A 16,772-nucleotide genomic window follows, 5' to 3' on the forward strand; every position below is an offset into this window, starting at 1 on the left:
AAACCAAATACTTTTAGACTTTTACTCAAGTATTATTTTACTGGGTGACTTTCACTTTTATATTAGTCCTTTTCTATTATGGTATCTTAAGGTACTTTTACTCAAGTATGACAATTGGGTACTTTTTCCACCACTGCATTTCCACAGCCTAATTGTAGCCTAACCAATATCCAAACAAAGATTCAGTGAAAATAAAAATCGGATTTATCGAAACCAATCCCCATGCTAGTCTCAAAGCAGCGCAAAACGGTGCTGAAATAGTTGGACACACGCGTGTAGGCTATTGCTTCAAATCCTATTAAAAAAATTGGACGACTTTGGGAGTTTTTGTAAGCAACTATTTATTGCCTTCAATTGCATTAGCCTACTTTAGACTAAGTAGTTGTTCACCTTGCTCAGCAAGGGCCGTGGCTTTTGTGGTGCAATGGGTAACGATGCTTTGAGGTTGACGATTGTCGATGTGTGCGGAGGTTCCCTGGTTCGAGCCCAGGTAGGGGCGAGGAGAGGGAGGGAAGCTATATTGATGCTGCTGAATAGACATGCAGACAAATTAATTCATGCAGGAAAATAGGTTTAATAGCCTACTGTATATAGTCATAAAAGCAATAAGGCTAAATACTTTCCTGTTATTCTTTTTGTGTAATGGATGGGCTCTCGGGAACTCATATAATAATACATTCATAAGGTTAAACCCATAGGTCTTAGGCCCACAGTAAATTAAATTAGATTACCAGGCAAATTTTTCATTACATAATAAAAATCCATGCCTTCTGGGAATGTTATAAAGTACAAAGTTTATGGGCGGAGTTAGAGAGTTGGCTGTCAGAAGTATTACAATGGAAATGTACTTTTAATTTGTCTGTCTTCATATTTCAAGACATGGTAAATGAGGATCCAGTGAGATGGGTATGACGATACTTTTCCCGTCAATCATTGTTAAAAAAATATATATATATATTTAAAATCTGGAAATCAACTAATTGTCAGTCTTTAAATGCATTATTATCCAAATGTGACTCGTTTCAGAAAACTAAGCATATATCATGTGTCAATACCTCACAGGAGCGCCATTTGACATTTATTTTTTTATCCAAATGCATTTTTTGGCAGAAATGCCTTCTGGAACATGTGAGCTTTCATGTGCCTTAATGGCAAATTTGTATGCCATCTGTAAATATGAAATAAATTGTTAAATTACGAGCCTAGTTTGTTTAGCCATGGAAAAATACGGCAAACCTTCCTGCTAGCCATGATTGGTTGAGATAATGAGTGGACTGAACATGCCGAGAGATGAGTTCGGATTGGTCTACCATGTAGCACGCTTCTAGCTATAATATGAGCTGGTCAGTATGTGTAGGTAATCTTTTCTGACACAGCTTTTTTGAAAGATGTCACGTAGTAGAACTGCATAAGTGATGCTCTCCACTTTCTGGATGACCAAGTGTTGACATCAGTGGAAGTAGAATGTGAAAGCTAAGGAGATGGTGACAATTCTGGCGTTTGATTGCAAATATGCAGACTGGGTCGAAAAGAGAACACAGAAGGCTACAGATGACAACTTCAAACTAAGGGCAACAACCTCTTGTTGCTGATCGTGGACTACAGTAAAAGGCAGGCTCGCATTAACATTGACGGGGCTGTAGTGGTGCGGGTCGAGAGTTTCAAGTTCCTTAGTGTCCACATCCCCAATGAACTATCATGGTCCAAACACACCAAGACAGTCGTGAAGAGGGCACGACAACACCTTTTCCTCCTCAGGAGACTGAAAAGATTTGGCATGGATCCCCAGATCCTCAAAAAGTTTTACAGCTGCACCATCGAGAGCATCCTGACCGGTTGCCTCATCGCCTGGTATAGTAACTGCTCTGCATCTGAACGTAAGGCACTATAGAGGGTAGTGCGTACAGCCCAGTACATCACTGGGGCAAAGCTTCCTGCTATCTAGGACCTACACTACCATTCAAAATGTTGGGTTCACTTAGAAATGTCCTTGTTATTGAAAGAAAATAACATTTGTTGTCCATTAAAATAACATAAAATTGATCAGAAATACAGTGTGGACATTGTTAATGTTGTAAATGACTGTTTTAGCTGGAAACAGTACATGGTGAACAGCAATCTTCAAGTCTTTCCACATATTTTTTAAACGGGACTCATGTCTGAGCTTTTGCAGGGCCACTCAAGAACTTTTGCATTCTTGTTCTGAAGTCATTCCAGCATTGATTTGGCTGTATGCTTGGGGTCATTGCCCTGTTGGAATGTAAATTTTCGCCCCGTCTAAGGTCGTTTGCACTCTGAAGCAGGTTCTCATTAAGAATTTGCCTGTATTTGGCTCCATTCATTGTTCCCTCTATTATTATCAGTCTTCCAGTCCCTGCCACTGAAAGGCATCCCCATAGCATGATGCTGCCACTACCATGCTTCACGGTAGAAATGGTGTTAGACGGGTGATGAGCTGTCCCTGGGTATCTCCAGGCCAAAGAGTTACAGTTCTCTCTAAGCAGATCACATAACCTTTTGCCTTATAATCTCAGAGTCTTTCACGTGCCTCTAGGCAGAGTCTGGGAAGTTCCAGATTTTTGAATTTTGCCAATGATGGAGACCACTGTGCTCTTGGAACCTTTCAACACTCTAGAAATAGTTGTATACCCTTCCCCAGACATTTGCCTCATCACAATTGTATCTCAGAGATCTCCGGACAGGTCCCTGAACTTCATGGTAAAGTTTCTGCTCTGACAGGTAATGTCAACTTTGGGACCTTATATAGACGTGTGTTTCTTTCTAAATCATGTCCGAACAATTGAATTGGCCACAGGTGAACTCCAGTCGAGTTGTAGCAACATCTCAAGGATGATCAAAGGAAACTGGTTGCACCTTAGCCCAAATTGGAGTGCCATAGCAAAGGGGGTGTGAATACTTATGTAAATGAGATATTTCTGTATTTTATTTTCAATAGATTTGCAAAATGTCTTAAAACAGGTTTTCACTTTGTCATTATGCTGTATTGTGTGTAGATGGGTGAAAGATAAAAAATCGATTTAATCCATTTTGAATTGAGGCTGTAACACAACAAAATGTGGAATAAGTCAAGGTTCATTCAGGTCCATGTTCTGGTAATTTGGGGTCAGCCTCATTCTCACCACCGACTTTGTCTTCATCACTGGAGGAGCTTAGAAATACACTGACGTGGATAAAACGTCATGTTGATCACAGTGAATGTTACAAAGTAAAAGGAAAGTTATACCGTCATTTTGTACTGCACAAATTTTTACTTACAAATTGCATCAAACATGTTTTAGACCTTGTTTATGGAAAACTGTTTATAGCTATATTTCACGGTTGCAACACTATAATTTTGTAAAGACCACAAATGGAAGAATACAGAATACTGTATTTCTTTCACAAGAAATACAGTTGTCACTTTAGTAGAAGAGTCTATACAGTAACTCACAACTGTAGCAAACGAAAGGATAGCTGTCATTCCAGTTCCAATTGAACCATCTGTCTGACCACGTGTCTCGTGCCTTGTGCACTGCAGCATCACAGGACTGAATCCCTCTGTCATTATTGGGTTGTCAAGGCCACCAGTATCTGAAGGAGGAGTCACTTCCGTCTGACCACTTCCAGGAGTCTGAACAGGCCGAGCCACACAGCCTCATTGTCTACTCGTGTCTGTATCTAATCCTGCTTCCTCACACTGGCCAGGTCTGTGTAGTGAACTCTGCAGTAGCTCTGAGCATCACACCAGCTTTTTTGGGGTTCATTTACTATGATAAATCTCAGATGTTTGTTGTGGATGGGTTTTAAAATCATCCTGGGTGGGTATTATTTAAGCAAATGTTTGCATTTCAAATGAACTTGACTGGCCCAAGTGCAACGAACATGCTGGACTTTCACGGTGCAGTGTATTAGCATTGGTTTCCTTAAAACGATACTAGTAATCATATTACTTGTATTTTTTTGAACAACCACCTTATAAACTACACACAAACCAAAACCCCTGTTTTGTCAAGTGACAACAAATCACTCATCGATTAGGAGGGATATGTGCTGTTGGACATATTTTTACAGCACTGGTTAGAGGACAACCTGCCGAACACAGTCAGCGACATTTTGGTAGCAGAAAGAGAAACAAACTGTTTTGTCAAATAACTCCGATGGATTATTACATTGAAAAGAATTGGGAGAGGGGGTAGATGAGGTTGCACGTCCTGTTAAGACTAACACAGCTCAAGAAGCACACAGACCAGGAATAGTGTGTACATCACTGTTTAGAGGACAATTTGTAGAAGACAGATAGCTACATTTTGAAGTGTTGCATTTTTGATTCAAGAAGGTCACCAGTGCGGTTAGTGTAACGCAACACCTTTTTAAAAATGACTCCCATAGATATCACTCTGAAATCAATAGAACGGTACAAACATAGAGCTGTTTAAACTAACGCTATTCAAAGGACACACAGAAACCTGGAATAGCCTATACGTGGTTGGTTAGATGAGAATTGGTAGAAGGCTTCTATCTATATTTTGGAATAGTGGATGTTGATTTAAGGAGGCTGCCATCACGTAAAAGGGAACAAACAACTTTTTCTGGTAAAAAAAAAAAAAAGATGAGGAAGGGAAGCGCTGCTAAGGTACACAATAGTAGATTTTGGTAGGCAGAATGTGCTCTTTAGTAAAAGGGTTAAATTGGTCATCAAAAAGAAAGGAGGATCAAGGCACTCTTCATATAATTAATTAAAATGCCTTTATTTCTATGGCGTGTCCAATGAACATGCCATACAAATAAAGCCATTTTAATTAATTATCTGAAGATGAAGAGTGCCTTGGTCCTCCTTTATTTTTGAAAACCACTTTTTGTTGTTGTTGTTAGTTTAACTTCAAGGAATCACGACCCGGCATAGGATATCAAAAGTGACAACGGTTGGCTGCTATTTAAGTAATAGTTTGACTCTCAAATCAGTTTATTGGTGTGGGGCTAGCGACTTTTATAGAGAGACCACCCCAAATTATCCATTCTATTTTGAGAAAGAAAATGATAGCTCCATTCTCAGTCCTACACCCCCAGCGTGTATGACAAAATCAACAATACAAAACCAAAGATATTGATCTGTTTTACGCAATTGATCTTGTGTTATTGTGTTAAAAAGTTTTAAAACTTTTATACAAACATCACCAATCTGAGGTAAAAATAATGTGTAATTCCCCCCAATTCGATGTGGTCAAAACTTCAGCTTGTGTAATGTACTAACACATACTGTCCACATCATAGACAGGAGTGTAATATACACCGAACAAAAACATATAAATGCAACATGTAAACTGTTGGTTCCATGTTTCATGAGCTGAAATAATAATAGATCCCAGAAATGTTCCATGTGCACAAAAAGCATAATTGTCACAAATGTTGTGTTTGTGTTTACATCCCTGTTAGTGAGCATTTCTCCTTTGCCAAGAAAATCTATTCACCTAACGATTATGGCATATCGAGAAGCTGATTAATCAGCGTGATCATACACAGGTGCACCTTCTGCTGGGAACAATAAAAGGCCACTCTAAAATCTGAAGTTTTGTCACACAACACAATGCCACAGATGTCTCCAGTTTTGAGGGAGTTTGCAATTGGCATGCTTACTCCAGGAATGTCCACCAGAGCTGTTTCCAGATAATTGAATGTTAATTTCTCTATCATAGGGGTGAATACATATGCACGCACCACTTTTCCATTTTTATATTTTTTGAAACTAGTTCTTTTTTTCATTTCACTTTACCATTTTGGACTATTTTGTGTATGTCCATTACATGAAATCCAAATAAAAATATATTTATATTACAGGTTGTTATGCAACATAATAGAAAAAAACGCCAAGGGGGATGAATACTTTTGCAAGGCACTGTAAGTGGCCTAGCAGTAGTGACCAACTTGTTTTGGGTTAGATGGAATGTTCTATGTGCAAAGTACAAAGGGGGCCTTTCTCTGAGACAGAATGTTTCCGTAAGGGTGAGATAGGAGTCATATGATAGAGCAAATACTATAGATAGTGAACTATAGCCCTATAACATAGTCTTATAGCTTCCCTGTTTTATATTATTGTATTCTCTCTATGTTTTGCATCATGATATTCACTTGAGTATTGTTCTCAAATAGCTCTTTGTGGTTGAGTCTGGATAATTAACAATAGACTGGGGCAGGGTGCAAGAATGTGAATTCCCTACTTGTAAGAAGACTGGGAGATGTGTGGAGGAGTACCAAATGTTCGGGACTCGGGATGGGACGAAAACACCACCTGTCTAGCCACAGAGATTCATTGTACATCCTAAACTCAGGAGGGGGGAGGGCTTGTCTGGGAATAGAGGACAAAGTGAGGATGACATCGCGTGGGAACACCTCTTGTAAACCTGCAGCCAGGAGGGGGACGTCTGGGTATTAGCATGAGGAGTTGTATAGAGCCTTTGTTTTTGTGGACCCCTGTAGAATAGTATCCCTAACGTATATAGTCAGTAAGGGAGAACCTATCAAACCTGTGCATAGGTTAACGCATTACCAAAACTTGTCATATTTGGTGTTTTTCTTTTCAAGTCTTTTGCTATCACTCTCTTAGGAGCCCGAAGAGGGATGAGAAAGTCAAAAGCTCCAGCTGAAATGTCATTATCAGTTCTACAATAGGAGGAGTAATGGCAGATAGGGGGAAGTAGGAGTGTGCTTAGTGTGATGAGAAGTTGAGACCAGGGCCTTATGCCATGGAAGCAGATTACATAGTCAGAAGCCTCGGAGGTGTGAACATACAAATTCATTGTGAGAATATTAATCATGTTTTTTTTCTGTTCATTTATAAGTAATTTCAAGTTTGTGTAACGTTGAACCGTATGGAGTTACTATTCAAAAAGCAGGGACTGTTGAATTCTAGCTTGAAATATACTTATTCATGTTACCATACCAGAAATGATTAATGGATTAATTAATTATTAATTATGTTATTAATTATGTATAAGAATGTATATGTTAAGGGTCAAGGAAGGGTAAATTAGAACTTTGCGTGTGGAAAGTTACTGAGTGGTATGGAAAGTTACTGAGTGAGAAAGGGGGAAGTGCAGAAAGTTCATATTCTGTTCAAATATGTTGCTGTTGAAAATGAATGTTCCTAAGGAGGGATGCAAAGTGCAACAGTCTAGTTTCAGTTCCTGATAAGGCAGTTCCTGTGCGGGACCAGGACCTTGAGGGATGTGGAACTCAACTCCAGATAACGTCAACAGTTGAAGAGATAAGACTGCTGGGAGGTGGGCCACAGGGGCCCACCTCAAAGACCATCTGATTACAGTCCTATCTAGCAGACACATTTCCACGCCCATGAGGGTCCTAGACTTCAGAAGGACAATGAAAATACCAGTAAGTAAATACCTTCCTAACAACAGAGGAGTGTCTATCTTAGACATATACAAGTAGATGACTCCACCTAGTTGGACGGTATAAAGATGTGCTTGTTTGACTTGTATGTTGTCTTTGCAGCTGTATGACCCAGTGGGGTGAATAAACTTGGTTTGAGCTTTTTCCTACTCGTTCATTTGAATTTATACTCTATTTGTTCAGAACCTTGCATTATGAATTATTGAGTAATTTTATCTTTCTGTTGTCTGGTGGTCAAAGCAAGACTTTGAAAACAGTCTGGAGAACCCCCTCACTTTCAATCTCCCTCTCTCTCTGGCGCTCTCTATCTTCTCTCTCTCCAGTTAATGTATACTCTCCCGGCTCTAACTGACACCTACTGTACCATGATACCTACCACCTACCACCGTTCCATTTACTGTAACAAGCATCCTCATGCCTGAGCACCGACCGACACCGGGCGTCTATGGACGTTGAAAAGTAGTTGAAATTTGGTCAGTCCAGACCAAATCTGAACCAATCATAGACGTCTATGTTTTACAGGTTTGGACAGCACAACAGAGTACAGTAGAGACAAATAGAGTGCAGTATTGTACAGTAGATTGTTGTACAGTGGAGTTCAGTACATGCAGTAGAGCACACTAGAGTAGAGTACAGTATAATGTACTGCATTGTACTGTACTCTACTGTACTGTACTGTACTGTACTGAACACTACTGTGCTGTACTGTGATGTCCAAACGTGTGAAACACAGACATCTATAATTGTTTCATATTTGGTCTGGTCGGACCAACATAATGTGGTCTTGTTTGGGGGTGGAGCTAAGGCTGTGGCGGTCGTGTAATTTTGTCAGCTGGTGATTGTCAAGCAAATAACTGCCAGCCTCATGGTAATTGACCGTTAATGAATATAAACACATTTAGAATCTCCTGGCTTCCACGCATAGCCTACAAGCCACTGATGCAGACCTTTGGAACATCTACATTAAAAAATATATAATAAATCCATCTAATATAGCCCACACCATCACAATAAATCCATTATTTATTTTAGACAGGTCGAAAGAAACATGATATGAAGAACATGTAGTCTATATCAGAAAAACAGAATGAATAGCATACTCTGAGTTGTCCTTATGTTAGGGTCTGATCTGGCTATGCCGTATGGCTGTGGGCTACACTTGTTCACATAGCAGACAAGATTTGCTTCGAATTCCGTGGCATTATTTTATATATTTTATTGTATTCGGAATACAATTTAACATAGCTGAATAAAATAGAAAGGATATTTTCTCCTCTAAATGATTTGAATGAGTGCGCACATGTGGCTATTCTGTGTTGAGCAGTTAACAAAGACATAGGTACTCCTATATGCTTAATTTAGAGTTATTTATGTAATTTTAGTTGTGATACAAATGTTTGGCTATATGTTTAGATTTTTTAAATACATTCTAAGGCTGCATGATGCGACTCCAATGATGATTTGAAAAAAGTTGCATGAAAGGCATCAGCTCTGCTTTGTTCTTTGCTCAGGCTGCACACACTTCATCAGTCTCTCATTCCCAATTTGACGAGCACTTGATAATGCCTCGAATTTCCCAACTGCATCCCCTTTGTGTGGCTGTAATACCCCCTAAACAAATCCAGGCCTTTTGCAGCCACTGACCATTGTGCCCTTGGGCTGAATATAGTAATTATAATTCCCTTCTCCCAGCTGCATGCCGAAGCATCTCTCACTCACAGGTCTCTCCGCCACGTGATCGGGTCATTCTCACAGGCTCCAAGTGAAGACAGACACATCGGGGATGCAACTGCGCTTATATTGAAGATATTGGAAGAACTGTAGACATTTACTTTTCGTCAGCCAACAAAATGAGTAGGCCTAACAAACAGCAAAAGCTCTAGCCTGTGACAATCTACTATCCCCCATAGTACCAAAGTTGACCTATTCTATTCTGTGCAAAAAATAAATATTCCAAACATAGTTTAGAACAGTGGTGGGATGTGATAGATCCCAAATTAATACAACCACTAGTAATAAAAAAATGTTTTAAGCAATGAGCCTGACGTAACAGATGAGAACGTTTAGTTTAAAATGTTGATAAACTATTAGGCTATTTCTTCACTTTATAAGCACAGCAATGCGCACACGGCAGCAGGCTATAAGCGCGAATGTTCCATTAGTGAAAAACACCATTTTTAAAAGTGACTGCAAATGTGATTATGCATGGAATGCTTTTATTATAAAGGTGCATTTTTATGGTGAAAATTATCTTCCCCAAACTTGAAACTCACACTGCGTATGTAGGCCAGTTAGGCTCTACACCAGTTGTAAAGCGGGTTAATGTGCTTAATTTTAAGAAGTTATTTAGCCACTGTAGTTGTGATTACAAACCTTTTCAAAACATATACGCCTTTGGGCTATATGTGTGAGTTTCAAGTTTGGGATTATGGTTAATTGTTTAGCTAGCTGGCTAGCTACATGTCTAAACAAACGACTCCGCTATGCAAGTACCTATTTCAATAGAATGTTCTGTCTGGCTATCTACTCCGATTTCAGAGCACTCTTGTCTGAGTGTGCCAGAGCGCAGAATAACTGATTAATTTATGAACACTCAACACCAGTTGAATATGGCCGTTGTCAGCAAACGTTGGCAAAAAATTGCAATGAAATTGTTGCCAGCAGCACAGTTGCAGTCACCAACGCTCTGGATAACATAAAAACAGCCTAATCAGCTCTGCAAGGGCAAATTCAATGGTCAGTGAGCTGTTCTCTTATTTGTGTCTGGAAGTAGCTAGCAAGCTAGCCAACGTTAGCCAGTTAGCTTGGGTGCATCGACTGTTGTTTTTAGGTCAGAACACTCGGATCAACCACTACTCCTCGTCCAGAGCATCCAGTGTGCGCTCTGAACACTCTGAGAGCGAATCTCTCTGAATTTATGAACGGACAATCTGACAATACTCTAACACTCAGAGCCCACTCTGGCACTCCAGATTACATTTACGAACACACCTGTAGTTTAAACCAACCTATAGTCTTGTGCTCTTTGGTTGTTTAGTACATAGCCTCTCATGTGAATCCTTAAAGAGGTGGGTGGGGCTAAAGCTTAAGAGGGTGTTAACTATGCTCAATGGGTGTAGACAAAGAACAACTCTCCAATAGGTATCAAAACATTCAAGGACCATTTTCTCAAAAGTGAGGTTACAAGTTAATCAACTTTCAAAACATAATTACTTTCCCATTCTTCCTCAACTGTAGTGTATGATATACCATTTTCTAGCTCTGAGTCCCTACTTTTATCCAATGATTCCAAAAAACACCATTTCAAATTTTGCTACATGAGACCGAATTGAGCCGGTCGTTCACATATTAGGAAAGTTGAGAAATAAATATAGTAGGCCTAGCCTATACAAAGCTGGTGGAATCCTCCTCTTTTTAATAGAGGCCATCACTGCTTTCTCATGTAATTGCATAGCCTATAAAAAATGTTGCATAACAAGTGTTTGATTAGATTTTTGATTAGATTTTCATTGATGTTAGAGTGGTTAGAGGGACAATAGTGTTGAGTACCAGGCAGTTAGCAAGTTTGGTAGGCTACTAATGACCATCGGCAGCATCAGAGCTTGGAAAGCCCAATTTGACTGCCGTCATGACTTGTGACTGCCGGTGTGGCAGTAATACGGTCATGGTAACAGCCCTATGCAGAGCTCCTTATTATAATAGCCATTGTGTAGAATTATACCCACATGTGCAAAAGCAGGATAGTGCATATTTTTACCTTATTTACCTATTCAGGATACATCAGGCTTTATATGCTGGGGCGGCAGGTAGCCTAGTGGTTAGGGTGTTGGGATCAAATCCCCAAGCTGACAAGGTAAAAATCTGTCGCTCCTCCCTTGAACAAGGCAGTTAACCCACTGTTCCTAGTCTGTCATTGTAAATAATAATTAGTTCCTAACTAACTTGCCTAGTTAAATAAAAAATCATATTTTGCTTGAGGACTCCTGATATCTTCATGTCTTTATCTGTTCTCTAGTACTGTCTTTTTGCTAGCTAGGACCATCTATTTTAAATGTTGCCTGTCTTCCCAGTAGCCTACTTGGTGTGTGAAGTGCTGACTGCTCATAACTTGCAGATGATTGTTGACACATCATCCAAGATCAAGGGGCAGGGCAATTTGTGACTTGTATTGGCAATTAGTACAGGGAGGTGTTCTATTCACCTCTGCTAGGCATTTAACAATTTGTGTTAGTACTTCAGTCTCCCCTGGCCTCTCAGCGGCAGCTGTAAGCGGTGGACATGTCAGTGGCAGTCTCGTCGCCGAAAACAACGATGGTTCTGCGTTCTTCGAGGAAGATGGTTCAGAGTTCTCAGAGGAAGAAAAGACAGGAAGTCTCCACACCACACTCTCACTTGAGCATTTTACCTAGTTATTTTCTGATGATCTCATTTTGCGCTTTTGTAACTTTGGAAACTATGTGTGTTTTCTATACCTTTACGCTCCTCTCCCTGTAGGCTTTACAGACGCTCCCCACCCCTTGGCTGCAACCCGTCCTAAATTTGTGTACCCTGAGCCCACAACCCATGTGGAATTCCAAGTCTTTGGCAGCATTTGGAACTGCCGATCTGCAGTCAAGAATGCAGAGTTCATCTCAGCCTATGCTGCCCTTCAGTCCCTTGACTTTTTGGACCTGACGGAGACTTGGATCACCCCAGAGAACACTGCTACTCCAGCTGCTCTCCCCATCTGGCTACGTTTTCTCTCATAGTCCAAGAGCATCTTGTCATCGTGGTGGTGCCACAGGGTTACTAATTTCTCCTAACTGGAGATTTTCTCTTTTCTCTCTCTCTCACCTGTCCATCTGCTAATTAGAATTCCATGTTGTCACTGTCACTTGTCCACTGAAGCTTAAAATTTTTTGACACCTTGATAAGCTCATTTCCTGACGATGTCTCACCGCATTTCGTACTTGGCGACTTCAACCTCCCGATGTCAGACTTTGATTAATTTCTTTCCAAATCTCTCTTTCCCCTCCTTGCCTCTTTTGACCTCACTCTTTCCCAATCCCCTCCAACTCACAAGGCAGGCAATACTGTCACGATCGTTATCATGAATGTCGGACCAAGGCGCAGCGTGCATAGAGTTCCACATGTTTAATAAAATTAAACTCACCAAAACAATACAGAACAAACAAAACGTGAAGTCAATGCAGTGCTCACAGGCACTACACAAAAACAAGATCCCACAACAAACAGGTGAGAAAAGGCTGCCTAAATATGATCCCCAATCAGAGACAAAGATAGACAGCTACCTCTGATTGGGAACCATACCAGGCCAACATAGAAATAACAAAACTAGAATGCCCACCCTAGTCACACCCCGACCTAACCCAAAATAGAGAATAAAGGATCTCTAAGGTCAGGGCGTTACAGTACCTTCCCCCAAAGGTGCAGACTCTGGCCGCAAAACCTGACTCTATAGGGGAGGGTCCGAGTGGGCATCTAGCCTCGGTGGCGGCTCCGGTGCGGGACGTAGACCCCGCTCCGCTCGCGGATCCGCCCGCTTCAGTGGCAACTCTGGTGCGGGGATTGTCACCTTAAGCCGGAAGCTCCGGCCCATAGATCGTCGCCGGAGGAACCGGACCGTGGATCGTCGCCGGAGGAACCGGACCGTGGATCGTCGCCGGAGGAACCGGACCGTAGATCGTCACAAGAGGAACCAGACCGTGGATCGTCCCCGGAGGCTCCGGACCGTGGATTGTCGCCGGAAGCTCCGGACCGTGGATCATCGCCGGGGACTCCGGACCGGGAACCCTCGCTGAAGGCTCCGGATTGGGAACCCTCGCAGGAGGCTCTGGACTGGGAACCCTCGCAGGAGGCTCCGGACTAGGAACCCTCGCATGAGGCTCTGGACTGGGAACCCTCGCTGAAGACTCTGGACTGGGAACCCTCGCAGGAGGCTCTGGACTAGGAACCCTCGCAGGAGGCCCTGGACTGGGAACCCTCGCAGCAGGCTCTGGACTAGGAACCCTCACTGGATGCTCCGTACTGGGAACCCTCGCAGGAGGCTCCAGACTGGGAACCCTCGCAGGAGGCTCTGGACTAGGGACCCTCGCATGAGGCTCTGGACTGGGAACCCTTGCCGGAGGCTCTGGACCATGGCTTATCACTGGAGGCTCTGGGCCATAGATCATCACTGGAGGCTCCGGGCCATGGATCATCACTGGAGGCTCCGGGGCCTGATCATCACTGGAGGCTCCGGGCCATGGATCCTCACTGGAGGCTCTGAGCCGTGGCTCATCACTGGAGGCTCCGGACTGGGAACCGTCGCTGGAGGCTCCGGACTGGAAACCATCGCTGGAGGCTCCGGATGGAAGATAGTCGCTGGAGGCTCTGGACTGCAGACCTTCGCTGGAGGCTCTGGACTGCAGACCGTTGCTGGAGGCTCTGGACTGCAGACCGTTGCAGGAGGCCTGGTGCATGGAGCTGGCACAGGGCGTACCGGGTTGGGGACACGCACTGGAGGCCGGGTGCGTGGAGCCGGCACAGGACGTACCGGGCTGGGGAGACGCACTGGAGGCCTGGTGCGTAGAGCTGGCACAACGTGTCCTGGACAGATGACAATCTTCGCACGGCAACTGCGGGGAGCTGGCACAGGATGTACCGGACTGGGGACACGCATTTCAGGGAGAGTGCGAGGAGCAGGCACAGGACGTACCGGACTGGGGACACGCACTTCCGGGAGAGTGCGAGGAGCAGGCACAGGATGTACCGGACTGGGGAGGTGCACTGGAGGCCAGATGCGTGAAACTGGTGCATATGACACCGGACTGGTGTCACGCTCCTCCTGGTGTCACGTCTTTTGGGCTTACTCGGTGGCCGCGAACCCCGGCGTCGTCACTGTCCTCCCTTCTCTCCTGTCGTCTCTTTCCCCGGCAGGCTTTCACATCTTGCCAAGACTTTCTCCCAAATCCAGAATATTCTCTCCTCGACCTCCTCCAAAGACCAGGATGCCATCTCCTCCCGGGCACGCTGCTTGGTCCAGGTGTGGTGGGATTTTCTGTCACGATCATTATAATGATCGAGAATAAAGGTTCTCTAAGGTCAGGGCATGGCAAATACACTCATCTTTACTAGAGGCTGTTCACCTACTAATCTCACTGCAATTCCACTCCAGGTCTCTGATCACTACTTTGTTTATTTTTCTTTCTCCCTTTCCTCCAACCCAACCCTAACAATCTTCGCTCTCTCTCCGACTACTCTCTCCTCTTCTGTCCTATAATTTCTCTTCTGCTAAATCCTTCTCCCTCCTGTTTCCTGATTCTGCCTCTTTGACCCTACTCTCCTCCCTTTCCGCATCCTATGACTCATACTGTCCCCTTTCCTCACAACCGGCTTGGCCTTCCGCTCCTGCACCGTGGCTGAGTGACTCATTGCGAGCTTACAAAACAGGTATGTGAGCAGCTGAGCGAAAATGGAAAACTAAACTTCCGGAAGACCTATTGTCCTTTCACGGCCCGCTCCCTACCTTCTCTTCCTCTGTATCCACAGCTAAAGCCACTTTCTAAACGTCAAGCTTCTGCCTCTATCCCTCCCTCCTTAATCCTCCACCCCCCTCTCTGCAGACGACTTTGTCAACCACCTTTTCCCATTCCTTAATTTCCTCATCAACTCATTCCTGACCACTGGCTGCGTCCCCTTTGACTTCAAAATGGCCCGAGTTGCTCCCCTCTTCAAGAAACCAACACTCGACTCATCTGACGTCAAACTATAGACCTGTATCCCTTTCTTTTCTTTCCAAAACACTTGTGCGTGCTGTCTCTCATCAACTCTCTCATTATCTCTCTCAGAACGATCTTCTTGGCCCGAACCAGGCTTCAAGATGGGTCACTCAACAGAGACTGCTCTTTTCTGTGTCACATAGGCTCTCCTCACTGCCAAATCTGACTCGTCTCTCCTCTGTTCCCATCCTCCTAGATCTATCTTCGACACCGTGAACCATGAGATCCTCCTCTTCACCCTCTCAGGGCTGGGCTTCTCAGGCTCTGCACACTCTTGAATTGCATCCTACCTGGCAGGCCGCTCCTACCAGGTGACATGGAGAGGATCTGTCTGCACCATGTACTCGCTGGTGTCCTCCAAGGCTTGGTTCTAGGCTCTCTTATCTCTATACACCAAGTCACTCAGCTCCATCATATCCTCATATGTTCTCTCCTGTCATTGCTATGTGAATGACACTCAACTACGTTTCTCCTTCCCCCTTCTGACACACAGGTGGCAAAACGCATCTCTGCGTGCCTGGCAGATATCTCAGCTTGGGTGTCGGCCCACCACCTCAAGCTCAACCTCGACAAGACGGCACTGCTCTTCCTCCCGAGGAATACTGTCTGCTCAAAGACCACTCCTCTGCACACTCCACTGGCTTCCAGTCAAAGCTCTCATCCACTACAAGACCATGGTGCTTGCCTATAGAGAAGCAAGAGGAACTGACTATGCTGACTATGCTACCTTCAGACTATGCTCAAACTCTACAACCCAACCACTCCACTCTGCCATCTCTGGACTCTTGGCCCTCTGCTAATGACTCAAATGTAAATGTACATCACCATGAAGAGAATTATATTTATAAACATAATTATGCATTTCTGTATAGTACAGATCATGGACCCATGATGTAATTTGGTTACCGGATGTAAATCCACTTCACCTACTGTTGTTCAGTAACCAAAACAAATTGGTATATATTTTTTTTTTCAAACTCAAGATGTCATGTCATAACTGACACCCCATTCTTTCTGCAGACATTTGAATCTCAAGTTGGAGTTTTTGGAAAATGTGGTCGAATAAAGAAACTGGGGGAGATTTTACCCTCCAGAGATTTTACCCTAATTCTGTTAATAAACTTTGCATCTGCACAGTGCCATTCTAAAGTGTAACATCTGATTCAAAGCATAATTCCATTACCGTGAAAATGCACATAAGCAGACTAACACAGGTGAAACTCCAAGTCATCCATTAGCGACTCCTAATGACCGGTCATTTCCCTAGCCTCGCTCACCATGGTAATAGGCACTCCCTTCATTAGCCTAGCAAATACCAATGGCCAGTGATGAATGTGACCAAGGTGACCAAATGGGATTGAACCCAGGTCACTTGTGTTCACCAGACAACTATTAGCCCTATGAGCTAAATCAGTGATGCTCAGACCTCTCCTCGGGGACCCCCAGCCATTCCATGATTTTTATATTTTTCCAGAGCTAGCACACCTGAATCACCTTTTCAACTCATCCTCAAGGCCTTTATAAGGTAGTTCAGAAATGTTTAAATGCTTGAGGGTCCCCAAGGAGAGGATTGAGAACCACTGAGCTAAAGCCTAGGCATTAGGCTGC

General features: G+C 43.3%; 1 long non-coding RNA gene across 1 annotated transcript; it reads left to right on the top strand.

The window, feature by feature from the left end:
- Nucleotides 1-6,768: 6,768 nt before the first annotated feature.
- LOC121839391 lies at nucleotides 6,769-16,306 on the top strand. The gene is made up of 2 exons (XR_006078929.1): nucleotides 6,769-7,386; nucleotides 15,361-16,306. It is a non-coding gene; the product is annotated as an uncharacterized LOC121839391 (long non-coding RNA).
- The last annotated feature ends 466 nt before the right edge of the window (nucleotides 16,307-16,772 follow it).

The sequence above is a fragment of the Oncorhynchus tshawytscha genome, linkage group LG15 (genome assembly GCF_018296145.1).
Source record: "Oncorhynchus tshawytscha isolate Ot180627B linkage group LG15, Otsh_v2.0, whole genome shotgun sequence".
Taxonomy (NCBI): Eukaryota; Metazoa; Chordata; class Actinopteri; order Salmoniformes; family Salmonidae; genus Oncorhynchus; species Oncorhynchus tshawytscha.